The 26,733-nt window shown below is 35.3% G+C and overlaps 1 pseudogene; it reads right to left on the bottom strand.

Moving 5' to 3' along the window:
• Positions 1–17,435: 17,435 nt before the first annotated feature.
• LOC118602033 lies at positions 17,436–17,556 on the bottom strand (annotated as a pseudogene).
• Between the last annotated feature and the right edge of the window lie 9,177 nt (positions 17,557–26,733).

Genomic DNA, 26,733 nt, shown 5'->3' on the forward strand with positions numbered 1-26,733 from the left:
CTCTCTCTCTCTCTCTCTCTCTCTCTCACACACACACACACACACACACACACACGATGCAGCCTGAATTCTATAACACAAAAAACACTATTTCTTTGCCTTGAAATAGAATATGTGTTTGTACTATTTTAAATCACGAGAACAGGAACAATTTCTATAATGTTTACTCTATAATGTTTGATGTAAATCAGGTAGAATAAGGAATATATCATTAATTTTATTATGCTATTCAAAGTTATAGAGCTGGAAGAAGCTTTAAAATCTAATCAATATCTAATAGTGCAAACACTCCTTGTAAGCGACGTGAAGATGAAGGTCCGGAGAGGACATGCATTTAATCATAGGGCTGGCGGCAAAGCTCGATACTAGACTCTATTTATTTTTATTCTGATACCCTTTACAATGATTTAATAATTTTCTCGTTTAATGCAATCATTCAGTATTGTTAAATAAAGATAAAAACAAGATTGAAACTTATTTTGTAAAAAAATCCTTCAATGAAAGGAACTAATTCCAATAATACTAAATAAGTTATCAAAATTCTAATTTATATTTTCCATTAATTATTCACAAAATGGAATATAATCTTCCCTTAGCTTCCAAAAAAGTGTGGCCACAGAGGCAGGAAACCCACTCTTCTGGGATCCAACATGCTCTTTCTATTCTCAAATGCCAATGTATAAGAAGCTATGCCTGCAAAGGAGGCAGTTTGGAGCCATTTGTGTATTCTTCATTCAGATTGTCTAATTTATCTGTCTGCATTTGGAATGTATTTCTCAGACTGCTTTGAACTTTAGATACTTTTACTAAATGGGACTTGGTACTCCCATGTAATGGTACTACTCTTAGATGCGGGGGTAAGCCTGTGACCCCTAGCAATTGATAAGTCATTCTTTCAACACATTTATTTATTCAGTGCACATTACTTTATTCAAAAAAAAAAAAAACATTAAGCACTTCTTCTGTACTTGGTCCTTTTAGCATTTCTGTTCTATGGGGGTTCACATAGCACAGACTAAATATAATAACTAAGTAAATTACACAGTATGTGAGATAAGTGCTAAGGAAGGATGAAAAAAATGAAGAGGATAAAAATATGGACATGGGCAAAGTGGTCTCTATTGTAGTATCAAACATTCTTGCACAAGAGTTTTCCATGTATTATCTGATTTTTTCCAGGCAACCACCCTGGTAATGGAGAACGAGAGGCGCAGTGATGTTAGTGACGAGATCACACATCCAGTAAGGACAGAGCCAGAATTAAGATCTGGTACTGCTGACTCCAAGATACATGGCCTCTACAGAAGAGATGCAATTTGAAGAAAATAGGTACGTAAATAGAGATCCACAGAATACACTGGGGTGTGTGGTATAAGGGAGGTCCATAGAACAGGAAGGAAGTTTGCAAACTACCGCCCAGAAACCAAACCTGGCCTGCCTTCTGTATTTGTAAATAAAATTTCATTGGAATCCAGTTGTATTAGTTTTCTATGGCTGCTGTAACAAGTTACCACAAATTCGGTGGCTTAAAACAGCACTCATTTATTCTCATCCAGTTCTGGAAGTCAGAAGTCTAGAATCAGTTTCAATGGGACAAAATTAAAGTGTCAGCAGGGCGAGTCTCCCTGTGGAAACTCTAGAGGAGAACTCCTTTCTTTGCCTTTTCCAGTTTCTAAAGAAATTTTGGCTTGTGACCCCTTTCTCTGTGTTCAAAGCCACTAGCTTAGCATCTTGCTTCAGTTGTCACATTGCCTTCTGTCTCTGAGCTTAAATGTCACTCTGCCTCTCTCTTACAAAGAGACTTGTGATTACATTTAGGGCCCACTAAGATAGTCCAGGTCCAGATGTGGAGTAATCACATTGGCAAAGTCCTTTTTGCCACGTGAAGTAACATTCACAAGTTCCAGAGATTAGGACCTGGGGACCGTTGGAGACCTACCATACAAAACACCCTCGTTTGTTAGTGTATTATCTATGTCAATTTCCTCAATACAATAGCAGAATTCAGTAATTTTCGATGGAGAATCGATGGCCTAAAATGTTTACATGTAGCCCTTTACAGAAAAAGCTTTCATTCTTTTGCTCTAAAAAAAATGCACCTGCCTTGAGGGAAGGGATGTTTTTGACATCAGAAACTACTGTTCCCTCAGAAGGAAATCAATTAATTCAAATTCAATCATATCAAAGTTAAATTAAGTCACAGTTCTCACCTTCAGCTACACAAAAATACGGCCTTTGAGCAGCAAGAAGATTTTCTTCTGCAGCCTCACATGACTGAAATATTTATTCTGAACCCCTGAAGAAAATATCTCTTCAGGATTAAATGTACAACACTGATTTAGAGTCGGTGGAGTAAAAAATGTCTAAGCCATGCTGATGTTTCTCAGTGATATTTTGTCAAACGATGAAGTAGGTAACTAGCTAAGTGAAGCTTATGCTTACATTAAAGTCTTTTACATTTTATCCTTTTTTAAAAAAAAAAAAACAGTACTTTGGACCCATATCATGTCAATCCTGCTATTGTACAAATGGAAATTTAAATTTGGGGTTTATGTAATGTTTATACTTCAACTATCACCATAACTGCCAGAGAAGTACACAAGACATCTGGGAATACAACGCTGTTTTGAAAACTATAGTTTTCATAGTATTGCAACAATGCTGTCAGTAAACATATAATTATAACTGACCCCAAATTTGCAAATACTGGCGACAAACACACAGACTTTACAATGAAAGGAAATTGTCCATGTAGCTGAGAGCTGTGTAGAATTCCAAGTCTGTAAAGATCGTCGAATGGTAGGCTTACAATAGAGAAAACAAAAGCCAGCTCTTTACGTTTAGAACCCTGTTCTTGCATTAACCACTTTGGGTTTGGAGTTTTGTACATCCTTATTTTTTCAGTTAATCACAGCGTCTGGGTAATAATAGCTAATACTTTTGGAGAGATTTCTATGGGCCGGGCACCAAGGCAAGTGTTTCGTTTATACTGAGACATTTAATCCTTGCCACTGTAAGAGGGAAAAGTTGAAGGACAGAGGGCCTAAGTAGCTTGACCAAGATCACACCACTAAATAATACTGAATAAGGATTCTAACCCAAGAATATAAAAGCTATATTTTTAATCATTACCCTGGGCTGCCTCTTACATACAGATTTGTAACGAGGAGCTCGTGATCTCTGAGATATGGCAGTAAGTGAAATAGTGAGACATTAGTCCTGCAAGGCAGAAGAATTTTCTTCTAGAATTTTCTGAAAGTCTTCTAACAAAGGGTTACATGTTATAATATACCAATGTCTATAATTCATTGCAGATTCAGCTTGTTAATTTTAAAGTTTTGTTCATCAGCTTTCAACCTTGGCTACATGTTAGAATTTTCCAGGGAGCTATGAAAAAATTCAAATGCTTGGCACCACTCCAGACCAATTAAGTCATAAACTCTGGGGATGGGATCCTTAGTATAGGTATTTAGTGAAAGCTTTCTGGGTGATGCTAGTATGGATCCAGGGTTGAGAACACACTGTGGGCCCTAACATACCCCACAGATATAGTACTGAGGTTGCAGCCGCTTCACCATGAATCACGGCATTAGGTGTTGGAGATGAGAATACACAACTACCAGATTATTTTATTATCAAGACTAAAAAACAGAGTTCACTCGCTTAAATGCTTACATATTTTGGATTCAATAGGAAATCTCTGAGTTCTTTTTGATACTTTCAGCATGTTCCAGAGCCAGTACTCTGAGACTTTTAACATAGTTTCACCATCAATATAGAGTGAACTAGCTCCATTGGAAAGAGATGGAGGAACTTCTTTCTGCTGTACATTCCAATTTCACAATACCTGCTAATGCAGAACTACAGGGAATATGTGTGTGGCTACTTCACTGGGCTCTCTGCTGTTTTTCAACAAACTGTACAATCTGTTTCATTTCTATTGAAGAAAGAAAAGGTTTCTAATTTATAAGAAAAACACAAAGATTTGGCCAAACATTTCCAGAATTCTAATCATGACACTGAACAGATCGACAGACTATTTCATTTCAAGCAATCCTTGCATTCAGCTCTACCATAAACTTGAACCTTTTTTTCCCCCCATCATGGTGGAACAAGCCTTGAATAGGCCAGACATGGAGGATGTATGTTAAAACTGTTAGAGTTTATTAGCATAGTGCAGCTGGCTTCTCAGATCTAAATGATGCTGAGATTTTCTTCCGGCTAGGCACACACACGTACAGTGAGGGAATTTGGCTGGATGAGTTCCTGCTTACAAATAACAGTAAAAGGAATCACTGCATATGAATGTGTAAAAGAAAAAAAGCAACAAATATTTTTTTTTTCCGAATTCAGTGTCATTGTGTTTATCAATGTTAGGAGAAAGACACACTGGGAGGTGACGTGATAATAAAGGATGTTATATTTTTCATAATTTCTAATAGTGAAACATAGAATTTATGTGGCTGGCTCATTGGCTGGGCATCTCTTCAAATTCCAAAGGCATTCCTTACCTTTGTCTTTGGAGACACCATAAAGTGGATAGCTTCATTTGACAGCATCCTGGACTATTGAGGGAACCAAGAGAAAGAGTTGGCAAGATGATCTAATAGACCTTGCATATTCGCCACTCCTTTCATTGGGGGGAAATAGCATGTGTTTAGAAATGGGTTCTATCCTTCAGTGAGTGAAGAGAAGATACCCAAATATGTGCCCATTCACTATAAATATCCTTTTACGTGTAAATTTCTATAATTGTGGACTAGTAAAAATAAATAAATAAATGAAAATGACAGAAGTACTGGGACTCTGGCCAGAAGTTACACGTGGCCAGCTCTTGGGGATGAGACCATTGATCTATAGAATGCTTTGAATGGGAAGATGGGTTTGGGACAAAAAATTTGTCTTCCAGACTTTCTCCATCTTTCAATGCTTTTTTACCTGGCCTCCTTTGGAATGAAACACTGACAACCACTTCTTTAATGGTTATCTGAGACTCTGGTGTTTTTCAGAATGCAAGTGTCATTACCATAATTGGGACAACATTAATTTTAAAGCAGGGTGGGGACATAGCAGGGTCGTATCTTGGTGCTTTGATATGGCATAGTTGGGTGTTGCTTGACTTTCTTTCTTATGACTCTAAGTCTTGAATGAGAACAACATTGGTTCTCATAGAGTTTTCTGTAATAGTAGAGATTATGTGAAAAGAATGACATGATACGCACCTAGGCTATGGCCTTAGTATGGTTACAGAGACCGGTCAACCCACCAGCCTGCCTTATGTGATGCCCCTCAGCATGATGGGCAGCCGGCATGATTCCATTGTTCCCTTTTCATTATACTGCTCAATTTTAAGTCCTCTTTTAATAAGCCCATAGAAGCTTTGGCTTTTGATTGCCTTTTGACTTCTTCCCAGGTATTCTAATTTCCTTTGCTGAGACTGTTCTATCCATCTAAATAGCCTTCCTCTGCCTCTACCCATTCGTGCTTCTCCATGACAATTAAAATGATCTATAAATCCACTGATTCAAGTGTCATTCACATCTGATCACCTCTTTCATTTTGGCGCATGTTCAATTTAAGATTTTGGAATACTATTTTGGAAATAATAGGTCATTTTTACATATTTCTTCACACTTGGTTTTCAGTGTCCTTAAAGCAGGTCCCTTGATTTTCAACCCTCTCCCCGCCCCCCCCCCCCAGTATACAGTGAATGCCACCTAATTCAGGATGACAGATTAATAACTTGGCGAATGAATCTGATATGCTTTGTAGTGTTATTAGTATTTTATAGAGAATGATAGCAAAAGAAGCAGAATATCAAAATGTATATGAATTTATATAAATTATGTATATACCCATTGCTTATAGTCTAAGAGAATAAGAAAACTTTCTGAAGAAAATTATGCTGTCAGGCCAAATAAGCCTTGTTAAATTCTGCAATTACTTATTTTGAAGGATGTCTGAATATATTTTTTTCAATGATTATATATCATTGAATGAGAACCTAAGAGAAGCCATTAACCTAGAGACTGTTATTATAAAATAATAAAAGAGTTAGGCATGAATTTATTAATTGTCTTCCAAGTTTTTAATAAAATCAACGTTATTGAACCCTTAAAAATTGATCAAATTACTTCCAAAGGCATTTTTAGACTTCAATTTTAATTTTAAAGGTAATTTGACAAAGATACTGTTAATGAGGAAAAATTGTGACTGAGGAAACATATTTTTCTAAAATTCATTTTTAGGCACATTAAAAAAAAATTATCCCCCATTGAAGGACCAATTTTCTTTCTTCTGAGTATTAAATAATGGTTAATGCCTAAAATGCTACATGTGAGAAAATGAGATTTATTACCCAACAAAGTTATTAAAATTTATGACTCTAGACACATGAGGTTAGGTGGGATTCCATTCTAAATATCAATTGCCTGGTCAACGAGAATTACCATATCTTCCCAAAAAATCACACTTGCTTCCTTCTGTCCTTCCTTTGTCTTTCCACACCAAAAGGAAGTAGCTGGTTAATAGGATTCTATGTAACCTTCTTAGAGGATATTGAAAATCTTTCTTAAAACAACAACAATAAAATTCTATTGTCCTTTTCCTGTAATTAAAATGAACTATTTTAAAGTGAAAGTGATATTTGCCATCCAAAATTGTTTTTCAGGTTTTTTGCTTCATTTGTTTCTAATTTCGATAATTTGTAAAGACAGGGGAACTTCATATTTTGAAATGAGATATGCTGAGAAGGAATAATTGGTTATAGTGGAAGTAATGAGCTCATTCATTCTTGATATTTTACCTAGAGAAGAATTTGAGAACTATACTACATTGTATTACCATATGTATTTATGTCATTTAATTTTATTGGGTACTTGAAACTCATATTTATATATGCAAATAGAACCCTAAACATGCAAGTAAATTTGACTTCACAATGAAAATATTTAATGCATATAAACAAGATTTTCTACTCATAAGCTACATTGCTGCATACTTTCAATTTTAAGTTAGTATACAAATCTCTCTATAACATAGAAGAAATTAATTGTCCATATAATAAAGACCTATTCTAAGAAATAATCTTTTAAGCCAGACTTTTAATTATGTTAAATACAAATAAGCAAACAAACAAAAAACAGCCTGGACAGTATGCCTAAGGATGATATATACAATGCTACAATTTTCAAAATAATAAAATGATGCAGCATATTATAAAACGAGTCCAACTAAGAATATAAAATGCCTAGAATGTTAAGAAATACTATTCTGATTTTGTGAGAGAAATACTACTATTATTTTGTGACTAGAGTAAAACAAAGATATCAAAACTGTTATTCTTACAATTCTTCCTATTTTCTACCAGTTTGAGGATGATGTCGAGTACTTCAAAATATTCAAAAAGGTAGCCTCTTTAAATCAATGGGTGGGGGCGGTCTTATTACTCCGAAAGGCAACTGATATAATGTTGTTGAACTTACTTAGACACTTGCACTTGTGATTAATATTCTTTATCTAGGAAAATTTCCACTTCTCCGTAACCAACCTCCAGCAGTGAAATGATCTGAAATAAACCTCGACTTTTTTCAGTTGACTCAGTAATAGTGTTACTTTTACTGATTCCATGTGGTTTGGGAAGAAAAAGTATTTATTGATGAGGACACAACATTCAAGAAACGACTGGCCTTTGCCAGTTAGGGTTCTTCACATCTTCAATTCTCAATTGAACCATGACATACTACTACCTTCTACTACTACTATTCCTACTAGTAAAAAGTTACACTGTTTTAGAGTACAAAATAGAATAAGTACCAAAAGATCTAAGAAAGATTGAAGCATCAAAAAAGTAAAAGGTTTTACAATTTCTTTGTCCTGCTTCTTCCACGTTTCCTTTAATTTTAGGATTTAGAAACATTTTTTATTTTGTTTTACTTTGTTATTGCAGATAATATAATTATTGGCATGCTACCTCATATTAAATGAAGAGTGTGGATCCCCCTTTTGAGATTACTCTGAGGTTGAGAAAGTGAATCTGGAAGGAGCCAACCTGAGGAGGAAGTCAGATTAGAGTCCGGAATAAGAAAATAGGGTCATGAAGTTACATAGTTCTATTTAGTCATTTGAATTAGAATGTGAGTTAGTAAAATAGAAAAAATATTTTAGATTTCCCTAATTTGAAGGAAAGGCAAAATAAAGAGTCCTCTCTTTTTTTTTTCTTTTTTTTATTCTAAGCAAGTCCACTTAAATAGTAAATAAATAGTAAAGCTTCACCGCAGTTGGCTTCAGCAAAATTTACATGGTCTCAAATCACTAACATCTTTAAGGATTTAGGCTAGTGACCTCTATTTGATCCCATAAGGGCCTTACTTCAATACTTCTATTACTTTATGGTTTTCACAGTTGTTTATCTCTCTTTGATGATGAAACTGATCACCAGTTACTTGGCCTGATTACATATAATTTTTTTCAATGATTGACAGCTAAGAACCATTACAACAAAATAATGTCTGTGCATTTCTATTCTTTTCCTAAGTAATTTCATCTGGTCTTATGGCTTTAATTAAATACTGCCTCAAAATTGATGACTCTAAAATGTATATTTAAGTTCTAATGACTCCCCTGGGAAAAAAACGAGAATATCCAATTGCCCAAGTGTTGGTTATTTATCATTATGTTAAAATCAATCTGTTCAAAACAAAACATTGCAGTAAATAGATGAATGCTATCTATTAAATATGTAGAAGTAATTAGTGCCAATTATCAGACACAAGAGTATATTACTTTTTTCTTTCCATAAAATAATCTAAATGTTGTTGGTTTAATATTTTACTTTCACAATAATACCAAAAAAAGTGAAAATTATTATTATTCAAAAGTTATGCTTACAGATTAAAGATTCTTTTCTTCCATTTCCTATTTTCCTCTCATGATTTGAACCAGTGTATTACTAATTATAAGGGTAAACATTTAAAAACTAAATCCTTTTCCCAGATGAACTCAATGGATATACCTGACACAAAATAGACTAGAATCATCTGTCCCTAGATACTACAGATGTGTGGATTTCCCACATTGAAAAAAAATTATTTTTACCTATCAGCCTCTCCAACACCAGCTTCATCTGCTCACATATTTGTTTTTTTTTTCTGTCTTGCAAACCAGCTTAATTTTGAAACCAGATTTAGAAATTTAACATTAAAATCATTAGAATGGGAGAAGTCTCCTTGAGAAAACTTGAAAAAAAATTAAGACATAAAAAGCAGATAAAGCACAAGAACACACTTGAAAAAGAACAAAAATGGAAAAGATGAGTAGTGGATAGTGATAAAGTCTTTCCTGGCATCATTAAGACTCTATTTGGGGGACCAAGATAACCACCTCAAGTCCCCAGCAGCTGAAGCTAACCCCGGGCCACCTAAGAATGCAACAATACACATGGTATTCTTATTAAAAACAATATAAATAATATCACAACTGATAATAATAGTACCATATCAACAACCACTCAGCTGAGGGCATAGCTTATACTAGACATGTATGGCACCATATCAAAATTTGTCAGTGAACTCTAAGAGACAGATATTACATACGTTTTACAGACGGGGGACTACATTTCTCCATTTCCTCTCTTCCTCTCTCTCTTGCCCCCACAACCTTCAGTTTTGTTCAGCTCAGCAATATCTCTCAGTGTATGATATAGTGCAATGATGGACAACACGAATACTTTTCTCTTAAGAGCCTCATAATTTAGTTTGGAGGGGCAAAAGAGCAAAGGAAAAAGAGTGAAAGAAAGAAGGAAAGGAGGAAGAGAAAGGTAGAGATAAAGCAAGGGGGGAGGGGGGAGAGAGAGAGAGAGAGAGAAGGAGGGGAGGAAAAGGAAGAGAAGGAAAAAGGAAAAGGAAGGAAAGGAAGAAAAGAATTAAAAGATTTAAGTGATGAACATGATAAAAAGCTATTACGAAGTAGTTATAGCTCCTGTGAGGGAGGAGTGATTAACTATTTGGCTTGGGTTGGTTTGGAAGTTTGCTTCAGGCAACATGTGAGCAGTGATGATTGAAAATGTATTAATTGAATTGTGATTAATCCTTAACTGAGGATGATGACCCTTTCTTCCACTGCTTACATTTCTTATCACTCCAACTGAGAGGTCCTGTGAGGTTCCTGAGAACCACTGAGTAAATTAAACACTTAGCCAGATGTTTCTAGGTCACAATAATGATTCTCCGCTCCCCTGAAAATTGGGTAGTGCTGGCAGGCAAGGGTTGCTGAAGGTGAAAAGGAGCCTCCGTGGTGGTCTTCCCACAGATCTCGACCTCAATGGCCTTTTCCCTAGCAACGCGCCCTAGACACAAATGCATTGGTGCCGATGCTCTGGCTCCAAAGTTTTGCCTTTGCCTCTTCTACTATGGAACTCACCCCCCAAATCATGATGAGCTTACCAGGCCTGGAGTCATTTCCTTACTGTACTGTAATTGCCATTTAATGTAATTCCTTCATCCCCTTTTAAAGGATTTTAATATTGAAGGCTTATTTTCTCTTCTTTTTCTTGCCAAGTTTCTTTCCATTGCTTTCAGCTTTATTGTCTTTAGAAAACCTTTAAATTCTATGACCGAGCATTAGAGGAAATGAGGCAAGAAGCTGAGTATACATCACCAGAACACAGCTCAAACTTAATGCCGACACCATTTTTCTTGAGTGGATGCCTGATTTTATAGCTTCATCCAGAGCAAATGCACTGAAATGAATTGTGACTAATTGGAACGGAGAACTCCAGGAACCTAGCTCTCCCTCCACAAAAGGAGGTAGGAAGGGGCTCTGTGGGGCTGGGATACAATGAGGCAATGGATGCATTTTGGGACACTTAGAGGTTCTTGGAAGGGCATCGCTGTTCCTATGTAGACCGGCCAACTGGCAGTGCAAGCACACAGCTGGCTGTGGGTGAGGAGGGGCAGTGAGAGGAGAGAGTGGCCAGCAAGCTCAGAGGAGAGGTTATGACTCAGGAATCCACTTTGATACCAAGTTTGATGGAAAGATCCTAGATTTTACCATGATCTCAGAGTCCACAGTTAACCCATGATCATTGGCATAACCTGTGAGTTTTATTAGAAATTATAACACACATTATTTAACAAATGTCAATGTATACTCTTTTGTTTCCTACTCTGAAATAAATGGGAAAAATTCGAGGTTCTTTTATATTCATATTGGAAGAAAAGCCTATTTCTCTTAGTGCAATGAAAGTGAACTTTACTATCTATCATAGACTTGTCTTACAAAGCATGCTAGCTGCCAGTGTGGAAAACCCCAATCATCAGGTACATTTTTCTTTTACTAAGGGAGATTGATCTCTAACCAAACTGATGTCTTCTTTCTAGAGAATATTGATTGCAGTCTTTCTTAGAAATCAGTTCCTTTCATAACAACCATTGTAAATAGGAAATCTCGAATATCTAAATTATGTCTCTCTTGTAGGGATTGTAGTTTGAGCCTCTCTATTCTCATTCTGTCTTCAGAAGAGACAGAAGAACAGCAGGTCACTATCTTTAATAAAACAACCTCACATAGTTGCTGGAGGTTATGAAACCATTCATCAGCTTGGGTCTTAAACCTAGTATGGAATAATCATTGTAATATTCATATGAAATCATAGCTTTGAACACCAGTCAAGAGTGTTAATTTTTTTCCTTTGACTATGCACTCTAGCTGTAAGCATTTTCATCTTAAAGTGACAGAATCATAGTTACCGGAATTTGCAATTCCAGAAAATGCAGGCACTCTTTGATGCATCCCCTTCCGCAACCACACAAACACTTCCCTGCAGAGATGAAACAAAAAAGTAAAATTGATAAATGGAAAAAGGGCAACCATTCCAAGACTAAAGAAACTTACTCCTAAAGACACTAGCCTAAGTCTTGCCTGGGATGTCATGCTTGAAATATTTAGCCATGAAAGGTTGGCAGCAAGAATCTTTTCTGAATTGCTCCCTGGGTGGGAAAATTCAAGTCAGTTCAGAACAAGTTTGAAGAAAAGAAAGTCATGTTTTTCTAACATTTTCAATGAATTAAGTTGGTGAAAGGTGCTGGATTTGAGTTCTTAAGAGTTATTCCCTCTCTCTTGGATATATGTACTAGTCCAAGGACAGTGACACTGGTGACCTCTTGTAGCCTTGAACTGCTATCAGTTGGGTTGCCTTGGTCTTATTGTCACTCATTCTCTTGCTTCTGCCAAAACTACAAGTTATCCACAATCAGCACGGCAGATGATTTTCCAGTCATTAGGGAAAAAAAGTCTCGACTTGCCAAATTTTTATTTTTTTATTATTTTTTCCCCATTTTTATCTCCTTCTCATATGAATGTGCATCTGCCCCATGCTCATCCCCACTGGACCATCCCTAACTTTCTCTTCCAGAAACTCCTTAGCACCCAAACATGATTGATAAAGGACCACCCAAGTATTGCATTATAACTCTAAGTTGTTCTTATACGTGCAGTATCCTATATATAAAGAGAAGGTAAAAAGAGAATAGAAATAAACTTGTTTGTTAAGTCATCTTTAGTTCTTATATCTCTTGGACTCTGGATTGTTTTAATCTCATGTCACTGCTTATTGATTTTTTTGTAATTTACTATAAAGTCATCACACATTTCTTCTAGATAGGAATTGGATAATTCTGATTTTATGGCAGTAAATGATATAGTTTGGATTTGAAATAGGCCATTATCTGTGATGATCAATCCATGGTTGGTGCTATAATTATATAGCGTACAATTTCATCAGGATGCTAACTTTCAAATATGATGGTCATATTAACATTTCTCTCTTAATATGACAGATTTATAGTTGGGAGATAATTTTTTCAATGTCTAAAAAAATACAAAGTAACAATGTCAATTTTCTAATTGATATTTTTATTAATAAAGTATTTCCCTATATTTTAGGAATGCACTATCTTTTCTTATCAAAATAACCAACTCATGAATAAAAAATATCAATATCGATATTTCCAGAATTTTCTTTCTTAAAAAAAATTTGATTATGATAACTCAAAATGGAATTTTGAAAGCTTATTAAATTTTGGTCAAGTAGGGGTCGAACTTGGTATTCATTATGTATTTTGAAAATCTCAGATTCAGGATAGCACAAGCATTCCCAGAATCTTGCAAACACACAGTTGCCAAAATTTTTAAACAAATAAATAGAACAAAATGGCAAAAGACTATTGCTTAATCCTGGGGATAATAGGGCAAAGAAGGAAAGTTTTAATTAGCCAATTTTCATACATCACTGGTTGCATGCTTTTTATACAAAAGGTTACTGACCAAACATTGATGTCGAATAAGGATCTATTAGAATTAAAGTTAATGGAATATCTCCAGTGAGCATTGACCTACATGGAGCTTTTTAATGATGATGAGAAGAACTTTGCGGCTTTATTCTGAGACCGACTCCCTTCAAAAGATGCTCAACACTACGGGGATTCATCTGAAGCAGCTGTAGGCCCTCTGCTTTTCCATCTGTTGGTTTGGACTTGTATTTTGACCAACATGTCAAATTCATGGTTTTTGCTGTCTTCTTAGACAAATCTTTCATGACAAAGGAAAACCATTGCCATAGTATCTCAGATCTCCCTCCCCGAGCTTCAAAGGGCAAACAGAAGCCATATGGCAAAGTCTGCTTTCTGTTAGATCTCTTGGTCATTTCTCGTTCCAGCTCTAAATGAGCATAACCTAAGGCTCCACTCAACAGGGAATTCTTGAGAATGTGATCAAATCAGAGACCTATTTATTGTGTCTGGAAAAACAAGTGATATAGTGCCACTAAGGTTTGGTTATAATTCTATATTCATAATCAAATTGTAACGGAAGGCTCTTTTCCCTAAATATAATTTTAAAATGAATTCCCAAGTTATTAGACAATCAGGTATATTAGAGTTTTAAAGTTAGGCATTTTGATTTCTTAAAGAAGTTGTTTATACTTGATATGAAACTTCCCACTGAAACCAGCAATTAGAATTTATTTGAAGAACAGGGCTTAAGAAAATGTCTCAACTGCTTAAAATACTTATTGATAAATTATGGTTAAGATTTTGGCAAACTGGAAATAATGTGTCAGAATATTTGTAGATTCTGAGCACAACTTAGAATAAATTGATAACTTTATTTAAAAGATGTTTCTTTATTGATTTTAAGAATTTGTTTCCTCTTGCATTTTAAATGTCAATGTAATAGAAAGAAGACAGTTCTTCAAAATGGCACTTTAAATATAGATAATATACAAGATGTATAATATATAAGAAAGGAAAATAGACATTTAGTTAACTTTTCAGAAATCTGAATTTATTTCCTTAGTGCTACCTTATAGGCATCTAGTTTTCTACTGCTATAGATTTCAATAATATCGTAAAAAAAAACAAACAAAAATTCTTTTTTTTTTTAAATGAGAACCTTTATGTCTGAAAGATCTGAAGGAGTTCCTGAAGTTTCTCAAACTCTATCTTTAAAATTAATTTTGGAATAAGTAAATTTAATTGTAAATACAATAAAGCATGGCTGTAGTTTTACACACTTTAAAAGCAGTGGAATCTACTTTCTCCCTGTTAATGCTGAAGGAAATGTACTGAGATGCACCTACAGAAGTGTGGAATCACGCAGTTAGAAGGCTAGAAGGGTCCAGAAAAAAAGCGTCTGACTTTTGCTTCTGGAGAAAGGTTTCTTTTGAACCTATGCCATATAGGCAACGTTTACCACCTGACACCCATATCTCTCTTGTCTTTCTACTCCCTTTATCATTTCTGGTCCCCACCTTTGTCCTTAAACAAAGTATTTGTGCCATTTTTACTGTCAGTCAGGAACCAGTGGTCTAATAAGGCCCTTCTCTGAGGGCGTTACTTTTTCCAGAAGTGTCCAGAAGTGGTTGTATTATCCAGTGTAGGTTCAAGTCTCTGATCTAAAAACCTTGCGGCTAGATAAGTTCCATAATTTAGAAATTCGAGAATTCTATATTGAGATAGGTGACATGGTTTGTATATCTCTATCTTGTCATCAAATATATTAGCACATTTGCAGTGAAATTTAGGAATTGGGATAAAGTAAAGACTATACATGGCTTCAGTTCAGATTTTGCCACCAAATGAATTAGAATAAAAACTCCAAACTTTTAATTCCTTGAGTCTCATAATGGCAAATAAATGATTATGAACCTATAAAAACATCACAAGAAAATATGGCCAACTGAATGAATTTGTGAGATTGGAAGATGAAACAGTGGTACTCAGATGCAGGCCTTCCCCTGTCCCACTGCTCTCTAAAACACACTTAGGCTTGTCACCTTATCTCTAAGGAGGTGGATTCTGATGGACACTCAACTCACTCATTTCAAGGAGATCAAGATCCTGCTTCCTTAGGGCTTCCTTTCACAAATTCTTAAAGCATGCTAGCATCCCACTCCACCTACAAATACACACGCATCCATACTGAATTATGTAGGTATCTGGAAGGTAAATAACAATAAACTTATTTTACAACAAGATACATTTTTACAAGTGACGATGAAAGTTTAACTGCAGAATACAAGTACTAGAACGAAACCCCGATTTTCAAATACGGTCATATTTAAGGATAAAGATGTTCGCTCTACCTTTTATCTAAATTTTCTTTAAGATAAATACTAGTTCAAGAGAGAAGAGATTTTTAAAAAATAGTTTTTATGAGAATGGATAATGAATCTTCAGATCTTTTTTGTAAAAAAAAATCAGTATTGGCTTTGGATGCTACTATAGACCAAAATATACTGAGATCAATTGTAAAGAGATAAATTTATGTTAACTTGAAAGGATGAATATTTGAGGTCATAAAATGTGGGTTTTGATAAATAAGTAACAACAAACAAAATTTTCTTCAAAAACAGAAAATACCACATGCATTCAATAACTTTGGCGTGAACACGAGACATATTTAAATGAAAAAATTCTCCTTATTCCAACTTTGAAAATTCAGGGAAAATTACAATTTTATCACTTATGTTTATAGTCATACATTTTAGTGAAAAAACTGTCTCATGGGGGCAGGCATGATTTGCATACCAATTTTACTGACTTCAGCATTGGAATAAAAGCCACTAAGAGCTCCATGAAAAATTCATGACACTCCTGGGAAAAATACTGCAGAGAACATTGGAACTGACATTTTCTTTGTAATATGAAGGGAGGTCAAAAGTTGTTTCAACCTCTCCAAGGTGCTTTGGATTCACAACGAGCTTATCCTGAGGTGGAAAGTAATTGAGCCATGTTGACTTCATCCTCGCCACTGAGTAGCATTGGAGGTGAAGGGTTGGACAATTTGGTGGGACACTTTGTGATGTTGCTCAATGCAGCCCGGTGACGCTACTTGGAAAACAATTCAAAAGTCCTCAAGAGAAGAGGCTGATAGAGGCCTTGAGAAGGTCATCTCTTTTGCAAGACTGATGTTTAAGACATTGATACAAGGAAGTTACTGATAGTGTAGGAAGGGAGGTTAGAGTAGCACCAGCAGCAACTGGAAGTTCGTTGCGGGCCCCATCAGTGGAAAGATTTAACAGGTTAACATCAGAAGTCAGTGTAGGCGCAAAAAGAGGGTTCAAGTCCAAATCCAGCCAATGTCATTGGGAGGAGAAGGGATGCTGCAGCTGCAGAATCAGGTCATGAGGAAATGCAATAGAAAATCCAGCCCTCACTGGAAGCGATGACTGGAAAGACTGAAAAAGAGAGCATCTATGCTCTCAGTTTAGTGTGGCTGGGGAAGCTAGGGGCACATAAAACAGGCCCCTAGTGGCAAGAACTGGACATATGGTCATTTGAGGTCTTTTCCAGTATTGTTTTTGGGGTGTGTGTGTGTGTGTGTGTGTGTGTGTGTGTGTGTGTGTCTGTCTGTGTGTGATTTCTAAGCAAATTTTGGGAAGGATGTAACAAAATCAAGTTTCCACTGTCTAAACTGAAAGATGTTTATTCCTGAGCTCTTTTGTTATATGAATAGTGATTTTTCCACTTCTGTGCTTTGTTTTCATTGGTCAAGAAGCATGAAGTGGAAGGAAACATGGATTTATGATCATCTATCAGTTCCTGCAGCTCTTCCTCTGGGGTAGGCCTATCAGGCAGACCCAGAACAGTGCGGTATCCTAACAACAGTACTGCCAATTGGGAAAGCTAGCCTGAGATTCCCAAAACCAGGTACATGGCACTGACTTCAGAGATGTTTGTTAATGGAAGGATCTGATATATTCAGATGCAGAGTCTTGAATCCTGGCGTGTTTTATTTTAACTGAGGCTCCTGTTGGAGATACTTCTTAGATGCCTTGAGAAGTTCCATCAAGAAGCCAACTTTAGGATTAAAGATTAAGATAAAAAGCAAATTGATCCAGAAAATATGAGTAATGCTTTTTTATTTTTATTTTTTTATGCCGACAGCACCCGGTCTTCCTAGCTGGTCTCCCATCCAAGTACTAACCAGGCCCAACCCTGCTTAGCTTCTGAGATCAGACAAGATTGAGCATATTCAGAGGGTGGCATGACTGTAGACATGAATAATGCTTTTTAAATGAAAGTTTTGAATTAAACTCATCTGTCTCCACCACCTTCATTCCCCAGGTAGAAATATAACATGGAGGAACTTTCTCTGAGAAGATGATTTTGTGCTCATTTTTATATGAATTATTCCTTCTTCTTCTTCTTTTTTTTTTTTTTTTGACTCTAGTCAAAATCAGGTTCAAGACTGGTCCTCAAGATCTTTTCCAATCAAAGGACTACTTCAATGCAATTGACAAGTTGATAATATTCAAAAATATACAAAGGGCTGCAAGGTTCTAGAATTGGCAGGTAAATATTGGAAATTTTGTACTTTCTGATGTTCTGTGATTAATCTCATATTTCTTAGATTTCAGGAATATTTAAAAGTCAATATCACCTTTTGAACATTTACATGCAGGACTGAAATCAACACACATCAATTTGGCTGCATTACTAGAAATCGCAAGGCTGAAAAATTATTCTGATTTTATGTGATAAACCCTAAACATTTTTTCCTCTTTGTTTTTATTTACTTTTTTCAAATTAAAATGCCTAAACTTTAGGAAATTTTGAAGTTGGTTCATGTTAGTAGAATGTCCAGAAATTTAGAGAGAGTAAATGTTAAGGCTCCGATTTGAAAATTCCTTGTATTGTCCCAATGAAATAGTTCTAATTTCTGCTCCAGGTACAAAAAAGTCATTCAAGAGTAAAACTATTGAGGACAAATTTTTAATACTGTGTAGCCTATACTTTATTAGAGCTCTTATCTACTGGAATTCTAGTGATGCTTTAAGGGACCCACAGCCTGAAGTTCTCTCTTATTCTATGTTCTGCTCCCTTCAGCCTCTGTAGAACCTAAATCTACCCTGGAGGGTAGATTTAGAATGCTTCTGCATCCATCACTCCAATTATCACTCTTGGTGAAAACCGAGATACTTGCTAGACACAAGATGGCAGTAGCACACCATGTAAACCTTTAAACTTTTATGATTTGATAACTGGGATTAGAGCGGTGAAAAACAGAAACAATTTTTCATGTTTATTTTCAAACTTTTTTTTGTGGGGGGGAGGGTCATGATGAGAATGATGAAATCAGATGAAAATGATGGTTTCTCTTCACCCCAATCAATACACACACACACACACACACACACACACACACACACACACACACCTGCGCGCACGCGCGCGAAGCTCTTCCAAGGACTCCCAAGTTTAAGAATACTCAATTTTAAGTTTGGTCCTATGAAGACTAATTTATATCCTCTTTTAAAATAAATACACAAAAGGAACAGAATGATATAAAGAGTTCAGTAATTCAAGAATAAAGGGAGGAAAGACTCAGAAATCCAGGCCAACTTTTATAGCTTTCCCTCTTCTGTTCTTTCTAGGCAAGAATGATAAATTAAAAACCTTGAAACAATGTATTGTTTCTTAGCATTTTCCACTATAAAAGCAGAAGCACATCAATTAGTTTAGTGATTATTTCTTTGTTATTAATGGTTCTTTTTTGTTTCTCTTTTAATACCATGAAGGGTAATTTTACAAGTTTGGCAGTTTATTTCTATTTATTATCTGAGTTTAAAAACCACACAGAACTTTTCCTAGCTCCTAAAAGTTGCAATTTTTAAAGATTGAAAGGTTGTTTTTCTTTTTAATGTTCTTATTATTGTTTTTAAAAGTGCAGTAAAATATACTCTCTCTGTGGTCCAGGATATCAACTAGTAAATCAGCAACTCAGATGTACAAATATATCTTAAATTAAAAAAATATATATATGTGTATGTTTAAATTAAGATATCAAGCAGAATAACATATGGTTTTAATTAAAGTTTCGTTATTTGGCTTTATAAAGCTCAGTAACAATCCTGAGGAATGAGTCCTAACTCTGGCTCAGGTACAGGTAAGGTTACCAGCTTCCATGATTGGATTGTGCAAATGTGGGGAAAGAACAACAGGGGGAGGGGTACGGCTGATTATTCTAGAATTCTGATTCAGAGTTAACAACCTTCAAGTTGGCAAGAAACTACTAGCTGTTTCCCAGACGAAATCAGCTACCCTGGATTCTACAGAACACCAGGTGGCAGAATTGCTCTTTTTTTAAAAAGTCACCTTAAACTGACTCAAAATTTAGAAAATTTAATAAAAAGCGACGATTGTTGGCAATTGTTGAGACACTAAATATTCACCAACTTTAAGGTGATATTACATGTAACAAAACGAACTGCAGCTTATGATAAGCTATACGATAAGCTCATATATTAGCATCTTGTAATTTACATGGAGAAAGAAAAGTGAATATATTATGATTAGCTTTATTTTTTTAAATGTGTTTAGTAACTTACTAGAGAGTCACTTAGAGAACCTTATAATTTAACGAGTTGGGCTTTTTTACAAGTCGCAATCATGGTTCTAATATTTAAATTTTAAAAAAGGGATATCCAACGGGTATCATTTTAGTATATAATTTTAGTTAAAATTTCACCCAAAGGTTAACATGTACCTTGACACTGTATTTTCTCACCTAAAAAATATTTTTTATTATATGAATATTTTATAAACTTTTATTTTGTATCTTATAATTATGGAAAACATCAATACAGCATGATATGAGGACAACATACCTTTAAAATGTCAGTATTTAAGAATTTTGTAAGTTGTAATAAATATTAGTCATTCTAGTAGATGCGAAACCAGGACACTTTCTCGAATTCATCTGAAAATGATAAATTAATAAAATTATGTATTAGATACCAAAACTGGTAAAATATTTAAATTTTTTTTCATATTGTAACAGAGATTGTCAGAAGTCATATAGTAGGATGAACAGAACTCTGGAGAATTGAACTCTATGATTGAACAGCTAGAAACAGCCCATGTTTTATTTTCACATTGAATGTTCAGGAAAATGCAATCGGAAGTAAAACATCTGGAAATTGAGGGTTCATTTGTAAGACCTCAAAAGTGTTCGCAGGGTCTTTAATTTCGGAGCGTGAGGAGGTGGCGCCCTCCAGGCCTGCACGGCATTTTAGGTGGACAGCAGTGCAGGGAGTGTCCATGCTCAGGGTTTCTAGGACAGGAATCAGCTCGACTGCCACACCCCGTTTGCCTGAAATGGGGAAAGGCGACTGGGCATTTCCCTTTCCTCGGGTCTGCGGCTGCATTCTTGACCTCCAGCCTGTCCTGGGGACCAGAGATCGTAATGAAGCAACCTCTTACCGCAGCGTCGGGTTTCCTATTTTATAAAGAGCAGGGGCCGTAGAAAGAGTCTGCGTTTTCCTCCACCCTGCAGCCTGGGCAGTGAGCTGGTGCCTCTTTTGTCCACCCTCTCACATGTGGAGGGGATGGCATCTGTCAACCCCTTTGCTTCCTGCTTCTTACTGCAGTTCTAGCCTCATCCCAAAGGGAATAGATGAAGGGGAGTTTGAACTAGGAAAGAAGACACCCCCCTCCTGACGCCTTAATTCCACAAGTGAGTTTCGTGTGCCTCTCTGGCCCATTTGGCCCAGTGAAGAGAAAGATCCTTCCATTTGACATTACTCTTTGTTCATGAGTACTCTCAAACACACTGAGGTGGTGGGCCATTTCCATCTTCCATACAAGCTCCTCATCCCACAGCTACATGTGATAGAAACAATGTTTGTCTGAGTCTGTCAATAATCAGATAATATCTGAAAAAATCAAACACTGTATTTTAAAGAGAGATTAGTTTCGTCAATGCATGATTTACATACATAAAGAAAACAGTCAGAATATCTGAAAGATAGATTTGGAGTGGTCAAAATTTGACATCTGTCTATGGCCCACTGCATGTAGAGAATTGATAGGATTTTTTTCAACAAAGGAGAATTTATATTTGTATATAGCTATGTCCTCATTCGCCACTTTAATGTGTGAGATGTGAAGGACATGTGTAGAGAGAAAGATGATTAGAATTTGTTGAGGATACACTGTTGTGTTCTGCACATTGTGTTATTTATTTTCATTGTATTGTCGTAGTCTCACAATAATTCTATAAGGTAGAAGCCCTGTCATGAAGCCTACAAAGGTTTGTCTCTATAAATAGGACTTCAACTTTAGCCTATTGATTTTTTTCTCTTTTATGTATTCAATTGCTATTAAAAACAACAACGACAACAAACAACAACAACGAAACATTTGCTCAGAACCTACCGTCTGGTCATTAATGTTGACGGTATAAAAACTATGATCTCTCTTAAGTATGTTGGGCCATACACAAAATAATATGTCTCCACTGACGGAATTTTTAATTAGTGTCTGATAGAGTATGCTTTTGAGTTACGGGAGAGAGCCTGGGCAAGGATAACACTAAAAATACCTAGAACTTTCTAGGCATTTAGTAGGTGTGCTGCAAAGGATATCATCAACCAAATTAAAAGGCAACTTATGGAATAGGAGAAAATATTTGCAAATCTGACAAGGAGTTAATATCCAAAATTTATAAAGAACGCATACACCTCAATAGCAAAAAAAAATAATGATCCAATTAAAAATGGGCAGAGGAACTGAATAAACATTTTTCCAAAGAATACGTACAAATGACCTACAGGTACATAAAAGGATGTTCAGTATTACTAATGATCAGGGAAATGCAAATCAAAACCATGATGAGATACCACCTTATATCTATTACAATGACTGTCATCAAAAAAGATAAGAGATAACAAGTGTTAGTAAGGATATGGAGAAAAGGGAACCCTTGCACGAAATAAAATGTGTCATGTCCCCACATTGTTTTTTAACACATTTCCTAACATTTAGCAGATCAATAATTAATATGATACAATTTTACCTATTCTCATAGTACGGAAAATAAATTAAAAGAAAAATGGGCCTATATCTTTTTGAGGTAGCATTTAATTTTCAGTCTCTGAACTATGCCTAAGTCTTTGAAGAATCAATCCCCTTGCATCCTAATTGTGCAATTCAAACATTCTCTGTTTCTCACTGTATCCATGTGTTGGTGTGAGTACTGCTGAAATACAAAAAAAAAAAAAAAAAAAAAAAAAAACCCAAAATAGTTTAGCAAAGCACAGGACCTTAAGAGATGAAAGGAGACTAGTGTTTTATGGGCGTTTTGTTTTGATTTATATTCTCAAAAACTTCCAAATGAGAGGTGGAAAGGCACTTTTCACATTTAATCCAGATCCAAACTGTAACATCTCTGTTTAAGACTGAACATCTCTATGAATTATGTTTGCAAAATTTTCTAGTTCTAAGAGAAAAAAAAAAACAGTTACCAATGATTCTTGGTAAACAGTATTTAAATCAGTTAGCTATAAGTTATTCCTTGACATATTGCCAAATTGTTCTTCAAAACAAGCATGTTTTTCAAAACAAAAGAGAGGTAAATTTTAAATTAGGAAGAAAAATGAAAACATTTGAAGAAAATGTCCTAAGGCCTGAACTCAAATATACTAATTAGTCTTTTATCAGTTCAATATGTTTTGCCAAAACAATCTTCTGCTTGATTGTAGTGTTGTTTTTCAGTGAAGATCAGTTTTTGGATATCTTTCATGAGGAACTAGAAGAAAAGACAAGAAAAACAAAATAGAACGCAAAGTTATTTGTCTATGATATGACAATGCACAGGGTTATTATTTCATCTCAAAACACTATATACAGCTTTTTGCAGTTTTAAGTGGAAAAGACCACACATGGTTATTTCTGCTTAAATTTTCATCACACCCATTTCTATTATCCTGTGATGGCAACTGAATTCCATATCCTTCTACATACTTGTGCTTTATTATCATACCTAGCTACTACACTCAAAATGTTAGTACATGTTTATGGATGCGAACAAAACTAACCAAATACAATCTAAGAGAATTGTGGGAAAGACAGAAAAAGGAAAAAGAAAGCTCAAAGGTATCATGAAGACAATTATAAGAGAAGGTCCTTGTTCTTGGGAAATACATGCTAAAGTATTCAGGGAATAAAGAAGTATATCTGAAACATAATCTCAAAGGTTTAGATTATATGTATATATTATTATATTACTTAAAAACATATGAAAAGAGAAAAAGAGATGAAGAGAGAAAGAGCATGAGTGAGCAATTTTGAAAAAATGTTAATCATTAAGCTAAAAGATACAGGGAGTTCTCTGTAAATTTTTAACAACTTTTCTGTAACTTAGAAGTTATTTTAAAATGAAATGTCAATGTATGAAAATGGCGGTGTGAAGGAAACCCATTACAATTTGAGAGAAGCTAAGAAACTCTGATATCAGACATAATCAAACAACAAATATCAAACAAATAAATATGGAGCTAAGGTTATTGAACTGAAAACGAGACATTTAGCTTTTCTTTACCTCCATCTTACTCTCATCATTGGTCTCTGTCTCAGCTCAGGCTGCCATAACAAAATATTAAAAGATGGGTGACAGAAACAACATAAATTTATGTTTTCTCAGTTCTGGAGTTTAGAAGTCCAAGATTAAGGTTCTGGCTGATTCTTTTTCTAGTCAGAGCACTCTTCCTGGTTGTAGACAGCTGCGTATACTCTCTGTCTTTATTTGGCCTTTCCTCAATGCATGCAGGAGTAGAGGGAGAGTCAGTGAGCTCTGGTGTCTCTACTTAGAAGACACTAATCTTATTAGAACATGGTCTTACCCTTCATTTTACCTTAATGACTTCTATAGAGACCCTCTATCTCCAAATACTACCGCACTGGGGTTAAGTCTTCAACAAATGAATTTTAGGAGGACACACTTAAGTTCATAATAGTCTCTGAGTTGCCTTTAAAGAAATCCAAGATTTCAAGGAACATAGTAAATCAATGCATTATACAATATACTAAATTGTTTTCATGGATTAGAATACAATCATGTGGAATAATTTTCCTGACTCCAACCCACACTTCTCTCAGCAAATCTTCATCCTATATTTTAGTGGTGCTGTTTGTAGCAAGTGAATCACACCAAATGGTGTCCTTTTTTTTTTAAAAAAAAAAACGACTTGGTTAATATACTCTTATTTTTATTTCCTAAGTGTTGATCCCACTTATACTCTGTTTTGGTTAAGAATTTAGTCGTCTGAGCATTAAAAGCTGGAAAGCAAAATCTTTTAATTAAACTGACATGTCTATGTAAATAGCCTTTACAACAAGGTTGAGTGGTTTGATATAATTGTGTCTCTTTTTCTACAGTGCCATTGGCAGAACCCGATTGATACCAGTAGGAGGATGTCCAAATTCATTCATATTTCTTACTATACTCCAAATCTTCAAAATCATCACCTATTTTAGTTTCTTTCATATGTTTACTGTGCTTTTTTGATGCTATCTAAGGTTTATAAATGCTTTTATTTGTTTTATTTTTCTTGTTAGAAAAAGAAACATGTTTTCTTTGTCATGTTCCTAATATCATCTGGCTTTTTACTCATTCTATTGCTTAAAATTCATTCCATTTTTTTCTCTAGAGGGCTTCCTGTTTTAATTTGGACCAGTAACTTGATACGTGGGCCATAATTGCTTATGCAGATGTTTGTTTTACTTGGAGTTTCTCATTGATTTCTTTTTTTTTTCCTTCATTTATTTCAGGTTTTAAGCATTTCCTTGATATTATCTCTTCTCTCAGTCATGTTATCTGTTGTACAGGGTTCTTTTGCCTGGAGATTTCTCTACTGAAGTCCATGTTCTTATTACCTGTCTGAACTCATTGCGTTCAGATTTCCATAATTATCATCTTGGGTCAGTAATTCATAACTTTCTGGGTCATTGAATCACTATTTTATTCATCTAATGTTGTCCTTATTTTTGACATTTTCACCCTAATTTTGATGCAGTGTGTTGTACTAGTTAAGGTTCAAAGACAGAAGTAGAGCTACTATAAAGAATATATTATTGGGATAGGACCATACATAATTTTAGATGCTGGGAGAAGACGTCTGTATAAGACTGTTACCATTTTATCTGATACTGGCCTGAAGTAGCCATAGGTCTGCAAGACTGGTAGTTACAAAAAAAAGTTGGATACAAAGTAGGAGAGAGAGCAAGAATTGAAATCTTTGAGAACAAATTGGGATCCACAAAGAAAATCTGGAACTAGTGTCTGAGCTTCACCCCCTCCAACTTTGACGATCTGAATGTCTTGCAGTAGGAACAAGTACCCTTTACGTGGGATCAGTGTATATTCCTGAAGGGAAAGGAAAAAAATTAGCAGGATCCGAAAGAGCCATGGGTCTGGCTGCTTCTGGGTGCTCACACATGACCTAGTACATTAGTGCATATGTGTTAGCTGCAGGGGTGCCTGGCACTCTACAGCAACTTTCAGAGATTAACAGCCACTGCTTGGCTTCTACTGTCAAAATCCTGTGCAATTTACCTTTTGGCCCCCTCTAATCAGGAAACATACAGGAAACAGAATTCTGGAAAACCCTTGTTTTAACTTAACAAAGTTGATACCATATGAAGCTATCATAGTCTTCCTCTTGTCATATTTGTCATTAATAGTCCTTTTCTTGTCAACTTAACATTTATTCACAGTTTTCCCCTTGTCAACTTGATATTCGACTTGAAGTCTTTTAACGTCCAAATAAGGACAAAAAATCATGTTTCTAACAACCGAACACATGTTAACCATCTCACTAGAAAAGGACACATAATCTCGCCATCTTTGGATCATGTTCTTTCCTTTTCTATACTTCCAATTTCCTCTTGGATACCCTAGAGCTTAAATACTGAGATAAAGATTAATTATTATTAATGTATGCCATGTTAGTTACTAAGGAAATGGGAGAGGAAAATTTAAAAGTCAATTAACGTATCCACTAATATATTTATGTTAAATAATGAAGCATATTCATAGTAGTATAGTTCTAATTTCTGCAACTTATTATGTTTTCATTGTACATTTTTGGAAATTATAGTGTAATTACCTACCTTCCTCACCAGAACATATGCTCCATAAAAAGAAACACTGTATCAGAATTATTTATTCCTTTATCCCTGAGCACAGCAGCCAACACAGACTAGACATTTGGATAATATTTAATTAGCATTAAACAATTTTGTGTGTGTTTGTGCCTATGCACATATCTTGATGTTCGTGGGTTTTTTTTTTTTTTAAAGAACATCTTTGAAGTCGAATGCTGCCTGAAATTTAGCTACCACACAGGTATAATTTCACATACTGATTTTTTGTTTTGTTTTGTTTTGTTTTACT

Source organism: Rousettus aegyptiacus, unplaced genomic scaffold, assembly GCF_014176215.1.
Source record: "Rousettus aegyptiacus isolate mRouAeg1 unplaced genomic scaffold, mRouAeg1.p scaffold_m13_p_4, whole genome shotgun sequence".
Lineage (NCBI taxonomy): Eukaryota > Metazoa > Chordata > Mammalia > Chiroptera > Pteropodidae > Rousettus > Rousettus aegyptiacus.